The sequence below is a fragment of the Euprymna scolopes genome, chromosome 27, assembly GCF_053919585.1.
Source record: "Euprymna scolopes isolate OS-2025 chromosome 27, ASM5391958v1, whole genome shotgun sequence".
NCBI classification, from domain to species: domain Eukaryota; kingdom Metazoa; phylum Mollusca; class Cephalopoda; order Sepiida; family Sepiolidae; genus Euprymna; species Euprymna scolopes.
Window position 1 is genome coordinate 60,185,045 of NC_136508.1, and position 10,205 is coordinate 60,195,249.

The window sequence follows — 10,205 nt, forward strand, 5'->3', positions numbered from 1 at the left end:
GAACATCGTGCCATACCTTGTCAAAACCTTAGATATATCTAGGGCTATTCCTTTCCCCAGCCTTATTCAGTGCTTGGTATAAACAGTCAGTGATTACAGTTAGAATATCTGCAGTAGAACAAGCTTGCCTAAATCCATGTTGGAGATCAGAAAGAAGTCCAACAGCTGTAAGGTGAGACATATAAATTAGCTTTGTGTGAAATTTACAAGAGATAGACTCAGCCGTTTCGGAACCTATGCGGAAGGAACACACACACGCACAAAGTGACTTTATATAATACTAGCGGGGGTGCCCGGCGTTGCCTGGGTGTTTGTAGGTGTGTGTGCGTTGGGGGATAGATCAAAACAAAATAATAAGCGAAATAATTACCCTGTTGAAATATTTAAAAAACGAACAAAATCAAAAAAAAGTTTTGGGAGGTAGGTAGGTAGGTAGGCTCGAAATGGAAGCCTTTAGGTTAATAGTCTGATGACATATTATAACGCCAGGAAGGCAGGTACTTAAGAACACTCGAAAATAAGTGTTTAAAAACGCAGGTGGTTTAATGTCAACGCATGGTTTTGTAGGTCAAATGTCCCGCCATAGCAGTAGGAGTAGTAAATAAGCGAATTCACAGTCGAATGATATAAGATAAAAGTCGCTGATATAAAAAATATTTACGACGTCGTTTCGTAAATCGTAGATATTATAATCTAAGGAGTATATAAAAAGTTTTAAGACATAGTAATCCCCCGGAGAACTTCCGTGAAAAAAGCCTTTGCCGGATATACAGAAAAAATGCACATAAACACACACACATATTTTGCCTTTTATATATATACTAGCGAGGGGTACCCGGCGTTGCCCGGGTGTTTGGAGGTGTGTGGGGGGGATTAAAAAAGTAAGTATGAGGATCGAACCCGAACCGTTGAGGCAAAGTTGTAAATTAAAGTGTGAAAAAAAAAGTGCGACGTTAACTATTGCCCCACTGCGAGATGCTAAGGGAAGCACGTTTTAATTTATTTTATTACTTGGATTTAGCAGGTGCTCGTTCTGATGAGTTAATGAGGTCAAGTTTGACTGCGGGATGGTATTCATTTACTGCTGAACACCCCCCCAATATGTTATAGGAAACAGACTAACCCACATGCGGCGACCGACAAATATTGAATATTTATCTTCCCGAAATCGACCAAATTAAATACACAGGCGAGCTTCGTTGTTAACTGTGAGATATTACGATTTATATGTGATATAAAAAATTTTAAAAAGTTGTGAAGCGAGCGACCGCTTCTCTGAAAAAATCCTTTTGTTGACACACAGAAAAAGCGAACACACATACATACATACATTTTCGCTTTTATATTTATAGATAGATTAGAGATAGAAACAAGCAAAATGATGAAAATAAGAATTGAATACACTGCAATATTTATTAATCCATCAATAATTGAAACAAAGAATTATAATAAAGAAAAATACTCTGACTTCACTTTAATTACTACCTAATCAGAAATAATTTTTTTTTATCCAGTAACCCCAAGCGTAACCCTAATAATTGTCTCTCCATTTTGTCTTATTTAAAAATTTCTACTACAAAGCTCCGGTACCAAACTGCCGACTCAGTTTAATTTTTTTTTATCCAGATACCAAATTCAGAACGGTCAAGAATAACTTATCGCCACTCACCATCAGTGGATGTGTATTCATTCTTTGGACCGCATTAGGTTTCCAACTATAATGGCATTCTCTCGGCTATAAAACATTAGAAAACCAATGATAAGGCCACTTTTATGTGCCCCAAGTGATGCAGCCAGGCTTACGAAACATTAAAAGCGAGGAGGAGCGGGGAAGCAGATACCGCGTTTCTGTTGTTCTTTCATATCCGATATTTATGACAATCAAGCACCAGATACAATTTACTATCAGTTCGACTTTATCACAAAGAGCAAATCCCTTGTATCTAACCCATAAAGTTGTTAATATCTCCGTGCGTCTTATCATCCGGGACGTCCTAATGAGTGGTCAGTTAAACGTCCAGCCATGCTGACCAGATTAGCTGCTCTGCATTTTTCTGAGTGGTCAAGACTGTCCCAAAACCCCCGGCTTCTTCTCCCAACCTCCCAATATTTTATCATAATGGGTCATTGGGGATTTGGAAAGGTTTTGATGAAAACAGAACAAAAAGTAATAATTTATATGGTATTTTTTCCTTCACTCATATTTAGAAAATATTTTTTTTTGTTAATAATGTTAAATATTTTAAGAGTTTATATCTGGTGGTCCTTTCAATCTATCTATCTATGTATCTATCTATCTATGTATCTATGTATCTATGTATGTATGTATCTATCTATCTATCTCTCTCTCTCTCTATATATATATATATATGAATATACAAGTATATATTTCTATAAATATATAGTAAGTTAAAAAATATACATAGTAATTCAGCTTAATTTCCAATTATTTTTATAACTTACTACCTAGCTCTACCTATATATTGAGCACTATTGAACTAAATACATAAAGATTGCGCATAAAATTATACTTTAGTATATTAATTTCTTGGATTTAATGAAGTATATATATATATATATATATATATATATATATATATATATATATATATATATATATAAAATAAAAATTACAATTAAATTTACCAAAATGATCCAAGATGGGAAGACTAAAGTATATTATAAATATTTAAGAATTAATATTTATAAAGTAATCTCAACCAGATGTAAAAGCCCGATAAAACCGAATAGGAGATAGAGCTAATAATAAGAGCAAATAGTTTATAAAATATGTTAAAAAACATTTTGAAAAAGAGTTAAAAACATATTTAATCTGAATAGGAAACACTTAATAATTGGATAGTCCTTAATCCGCACAGTTTCGAAGAAATACTTTCCTTCTCATCAGAGGGTACTAATTAGCAAAATGCGGGATCGGATTTTGCATACAAAAGTATTTGATAAAACTGCAAGTAAGTCAAAGATCTTACTTGATAACAAAAAGTGAAGCAGAGGGAATATGCTGAAGAAAAACGGTGATTACACGTGAATGGATAGTCTGGTGAAAGGTAAAGTATCAAATGACGGTAAAATCCAAAAATATATATCCAAAAAAGTTTATTAAAATTTCCATTCGCACAAGTAAAATCCAAGTATTTCTTCGAAATCCGCGGATTAATTACTATCCACTTATTAAGTTCTTCCTTTTCAGATTAAATGTTTCTAACTCTTTTTCAAAGTGTTTTTTAACATGTTTTATTAACTATTTGCTCTTATATATATATATATATATATATATATATATATATATATATATGTATATATATATATATATATATATATATATATATATATATATATATATATATACATACATATATTTTTTGGAAAAAGAAATTCAGCAGAGTGCACAATTGTAAGGAAAATCCGAAAATAAAAAGCATATTTATATTTTGTTTACAGATAATTTTTAGATGAGACACATCAGTTAAGTATTGGCTGAGGAGAGCTTGATATGGGTATCTAAAACAGTCCCACTTATCGGGTTTGAAAGCGACGGTAGCAATGACTTGTCTCGTCTAAAAACTTTCTGTAAACAATATATATATATATATATATATATATATATACTAGCAAAAGTACCCACCGTTGACTGGGTTCAAAAACGGCCTACAGAAAATGGACTCTGATTTATGAAAGTATGATAGGTTATGAAAAGGAAGGGTTGTAAAGAGATAGTTTCGAATTTGGGGGTATCAAAACCAAAGCAAAAAATGATGAAAGTAAAAATAAAATAGATAAACCCCATAATTTATTATACCATACCTGTTCACACTGAAACACTTATCACAATATTCTCTGGATCTATATTAAAAAACCTTGTTAAACCGTATGACATATTTCCATTCTATGGAGGTCAGGTGCGAACGAATACCCCATAATTTTATTATACCATATTTCTTCAAACTGAAACATACTTATCAAAGTATACTTACGCAGATAGATATGAAAAGTCTTTATTAAAGTGTGTGCCTATTTCCATTCTATGGGGGCCAGGCGCGAACGCAGGCACCCCAATTTTATATCATCCCTATTTACGCTAAAACATACTTATCAAAGTATTATTTTGTACATCTATATCAAAAACACTTGTAAATGTTGTTTTTTTTAATTTTTAAAATTTTTATTTCCATACTTTGTGGACCAAGCGCGTATGCAGACCCCACAATTTTAATGAATCATCATTATGCCAGGTCAAACATACACATTCCTGTGTCTCGATACATCTTCTCTCATTATATGTGATGCGTTTTCTATAATAGTCAATCATATAGGAGCCTATTCGTGACCAGACATACACAGACGTTCAGCTTTATATTATAGACATATAAGAACAAGGAATTAATTAAAAAAATTGTTAAAAACAGATCAAGAAGAGTTAAAAACATATTTAATTTTCAAACAGGAGACACAAATTAATGGACTGTCCGTAATCCATGGAGTTTTGAAAGAAATACTTACCTTCTCGCCAGATAGTAGGAATTAGCAAAATGCTGTATTGGATTCTGTTTGCAAAGTATTTAATGAAACTACAAGCCATAAAGCTTGGTAAAAGCTAAAAATAATGAAGCAGAGGGAATGGGGCTCGGCCCCGGCAGAAGCGTCTTGTAATCTCTTCATTTCTTCATTCTACGCACTATTTATCTTTCTTTTTATAATAATATTTTGAACTCACTCCTTTCTCCTTGTACCCATTTGTGAATTATTTCACAGAATTTTGCCTTTTGGCTCACATCGAAATATCTTCCAGTAACGCGATTTTTTTTTTTTTTTTTTACTTCTGGATACCGGACTTTTACTAACTTTTCTTGGATTTTACCGTTATTGGATATCCTACTCTTCACTCGACCACCCATTCACGTGAAATTATTTTTCATTTTTTTCTATTCCCTCTGCTTCACTATTTTATAACTTTTACCACGTAAACTCTATGGCTTACTTGTAGTTTCATTAAATAATTTGCAAGCAAAATCCGATTCCGCATTTTCCTAATTCCTACCCTCTGATGAGAAGGAAAGTAGTTCTTTCGAAACTCCGCGGATTAAGGACAATCTACTTAATTTGTGTCTCCTTTTTGAAAATAAAATATGTGTTTCCTCTTCTTAAAGTGTTTTTATTAATTATTTGTTTTTATTAAAAGCTCTATTCCCTGTTTGATTTTATTGAGCTTCTACATCTGGTTAGGATTAATTTATGAATATTAAGTCTTAAATTTTTATAATATATTTTAAGTTTACTATTTTGGATTATCTTGGTAAACTTAATTGCAATTCTTATTTTACTATATAAATATATATATATGTGTGTGTGTGTGTGTGTGTGTGTGTGTGTGTGTGTGTGTGTGCGTGTGTGTCAGTTGGCCCAAATGCAAGATCACAACCTCCCTGTTGCTCGATCACAGTAGATCGACATTTAATGAGGTTTATGCCTTTATAAATGTTTAAATTCATTTGAATATCGTTGCGGGTGACGGTGGGCCTGTGGTTATGTTCCTTACAAATGAAGACAGAGATGGCTTCATTCCGGGGTTCAAATTCTATGATCAGCAGCAATTATAACTTCCTGCACTTATGATTCCGGAAGGATGAAACACTACTGTCTCTAGGAATAATAATAATAATAATAATAATAATAATATAGATATTAAGCTCTACTCTTTACTGTAGTATCGAGCTTTTTTCATTGGGATAAATATAAATATTAATACTTATATTGGACTGAAGCTTACAACGACAATTGACTCGTAAACTTCCGCCATTAGTGGCTTGAGGTTTTATATATATATATATATATATATATATATATATATATATATATATATACAACCTCAAACCACTAATGGCGGAAGTTTAACCTCAAGCCACTAATGGCGGAAGTTTAACCTCAAGCCACTAATGGCGGAAGTTTAACCTCAAGCCACTAATGGCGGAAGTTTACGAGTCAATTGTTGTTGTAAGTTTCGGCCCAATATAAGTATTAATATTTATATTTATCCCAATGAACGAGCTCGATACTACAGTAAAGAGTAGAGCTTAATATCATAAGCATAAACAAAAACTGTAAATCGGAGATTTACATGCAAAAATTTATTTTTCGACAGAATACCCCCAATAAGAAGCGTGGTGAAATGTCCTTATTCCGCAGAGAAAAGGATGCAAAGTTATTTTCATCAGAGGACAGAAACTAGTTAGCAGATCATAAAGATTACGGTGTTAAAGATTTGCTGGTTTTAGAATTTCATGAAACATCACTCCATGATGCTTGCATAAGGTTTGTCAAAGGGGATAAAAAAAGAGGAAAAGATGAAAAAAAAAAAAAAAAGAAATCGAACATTGCGTAAGTCCAAACTATTATGTAATCCTCTGTAAATGTCCCAAAGCGAAGGAGAAATACAGGAGTTTTTGGAGTTTTAAATCCAGTTACGAAGGATGATATGATATCAAATCCTGTGCGGTTGCCATGAATGTATATAAAAACCGGTTCTGATATGATAAAAATATGTCAGTCGAAGACATTCGAATACACGAACGGGTCTCAATGCCAAAATTCAATATTAAAAATGAAAGTGCTTACTTCTCAACTTCCATTGGCCTACTAAGTGAAATAACTTATTCTCCTTCAGCAAAAGGTCAAAATGTGTTGTGGTGGGAAGGGAGGCCAATGGAGACAATTTAGGCCAAAGAGAAAGAAAACGATGGGGTTGGGTGAAAGAAAAGAAGTAAACTATTCATGTACGGGGAATTTTTTTCCGTGGTAGTTATATAGGAAGTCCAGATGGAGAATACAGAACTAAAAGAAACAGAAAAAGACAATTTGATAAACCTAACGAAATTTAATGAAATATGATACAGATGGTAGTGGTTGAAATTATTTACTAAGGGTAGATTTTAAAAATACAAAGTTAATGTTAGCAAAGTATAACAGTTTTTAAACTGCTACTAGGCGTGATATAAACTACTAATGCCAGAGTTATTTCATAACTTTGCGGATATTTTTGAAATTTGTGCATTTACAGTGTGATACAACGAGTATTTTGAACGAAGCAGATGTGTTGTATAGGGATGAATTTATTACCAATAGTAATGCATCATATTAACTATCCTATGATTATTTTTTTAAAGTCGTTAATGTCAATTATGGTAGCATTTTACGAGTGAAGATCCTAACGATGCGAAAATGGGAAACAATGCGAAGCAATGGCTGTTATCTTGATAAATCTTAATGCGGAAATTAATCTAAAAATAATTACATGAAAATTGTCAGTCCTCACAATGAGAGTCGTGAGGTAAATACGGGTGTTAATTGTATTAGGGTCGCTGTCAGCTCATAATAACTCCAGTGACTAAAGCAAAGTGATAATAATAATAATAATAATAATAATAATAATAATAATAATAATGATAATAATAATAATAATATACATACATTCAAATATGCTAGTTATTATAACCTGCCTTATGGCAGCATTCACAATCTAGTGAGGGTTTGAATTGGTTATGCATCTAGAGCATGGTGGGAATCTGTGTTATTGATTTAGAATATTTAGAGAGGTCTTGATTAGTACGTTGCAGTTATAATAATATATCTATGCATTTTAAATATAACCATAGAGGTGAAAATTAGCATAGTAGATAGTTTCATTATTAGCCGCGGGGATTATTAATTATGTTGTGGGGAAGTAATCTATTGGAGGAATAAAGCTACTTAAGGGGCAGTATAATATTTATAAATAAATTAAAAACAAGGAAAAAAGGGGATATGTAAGGGACTATTTAGGGTTAGTGATTAAGTAATATCTAGTGTGTCAAATATGTTAGGTGATTTCAACATTGTTATGTGTTTGCATTGGGATAGCAATTCATTTTTAGTGTAAATTAAATTAATATTTTGTGGGGAAGTTAATATTTTAACTTGCTTGGATAAGCACGGACGACAGAGTTTGGAACATGGGGTATAGGATTTAGAGTTACTAATAATTGTCAATTTAATTGAGAAGGGGGTGTTCTTAGATTTTTGTGTTCATTATTAAAAAAAATATCTTAAATGCTCATGATGAGCGGCAAATCATGTAACTACAATAAATTGTTAAGATACGTGAAATTAATGATCTATTCGTATAATTCGGATTCTTCGAACAACTGTTCTCATCTTGAGTGTCATTTTCACAACGTTTCCGTCGATGTTATATCGACATTATTTAGTTAACTATTACGTGCAATTATATTCATGAAGATATTCTACATAATTTATACTTGCGTAATATTTACGTAAAAAGTTATAGTAAACACAAATCTCTTTCAATATGCATTGATGTATGTATATTTGTTTAAAGAATGTTGTCTACCTAACTCCTCTATCACTTTTTGGTCTACATATATGAAACTTTATATATAAGGTATTCGGATCCATGCAAAACTTTATATTTGGAGTTTAGCTGGGAAATCAGTGCAAAAGTGTGAAAATTAAAACAATGAAATTTGCCAGGTGAAGGTCGACCGACGGCATTACGAATATGCATGCGTAACCTAGTAGCTATTAGTTCATGTTTTAATTTTTAGCCTTGCAGGAAATATGTCATCATATGTCATGCATTAACGTCAAAGGAAAAAAAAATAAATCGTAAGCTAAACGTTATGGTTTCGATTCAAGGTGGTTCCGCATGAGTCATTTTTTTTTTACTTTTTAAATCATTACTTAATACTGGCTCCAATATAATATAATAATAAATACGAAATCTGCATAAATCGCAATATCATGTTTAAGCGTATTTTATGACCGAGCAATGCCGGGCGGCCTGCTAAGTGTTTCCTTTGCAGATTAAATATGTTTTTAACTCTTTTTCAAAGGGTTTTTAATATGTTTTATTAACTATTTGCTCTTATATATATATATATATATATATATATATATATACATATATATATATATATATAGTAATTTATAAAATATATATGGCGATTAAGCTACGCTGAATATTCAACGTTTCATCCACTCAAGGATTCCTCAGGCTTATGCGCATAAGCCGGAGTAATCCTAGAGTGGATGATACACCGAATATTCAGTGTAGCTTAATCGCCATATATATTTTATAAATTACTAACTAGCTATACCTACGTATTGAGCACTTTTGATGTAAATACTTAAAGTTTACGCATAAATCTAGACTTTCGTATATAAATTTATGTGAGTAAATGAAGTAGTTATATATATATGTGTGTGTGTGTGTGTGCGTGTGCGTGTGTTATATAAATTAAATTAAGGTGTATTACTGCTTCATTAAATTCCAACCCATATTTATATACACTGCTCTATTTCTTTCCTTTAACAGTGGATACATATTTCCTTTCAAAATCTGAACTTCCAATTATCTAAAAAAAATCTTCACGCGACTCCACGCGTACAACGAAATGCATGAATACAAACAAAAATATACTTACACACACATACGATCATACACATACATACAATCATACACACATACAACTCAACAAACAATTCGAAACATCAAACAACATGCAAATATATTTCTGATATATTCTTTGAATTATTTACGACTAAACCTCATTAATACTGAATCAAAGGTTGAATGTATTTTTAAATACTGAAATGAAAGGTTACATCTATTTTGATGAACCTAGCGAATGAGATAGTTGTTTATTTCCAAATAAGATTGGCAGTCATAAACATTTTTTTTTCGAAAATGCCCCGGACAAGTCATTGAGCCACTTGATCTAAGAAACTAACAAGACCGAAAGATAATTATTAAAAGCGCGGAAGATGCGTATTAACTTTACCCTTAAAAAGACAAAGTTTATAGATAGGGACAAACAGTCAGCAGGAAGTGAGTTTTGTGAAAGAAGCTACTGGAATAGGAATCTGTATTACAATAGGGTATTAAAATAGCGAATTTACGGAGACCTATAAACGAACGAATGAAATGAGCTGGAATTAAGGAAGAAGGGAATAGATCAGGCATTTCTGAAGAAAACGTCATAATCTATATATATATAAAAGTGAAATTGTCTGTCTCTGTGAGTTACTGTGTGTGTAAATTTCCCTACCAACTAGAGATTTGACATAAGGAGTATCGAGATTTGACATAAGGAGTATCGAGATTTAGGAAAATCTTTTTACTCGGTTTTCGA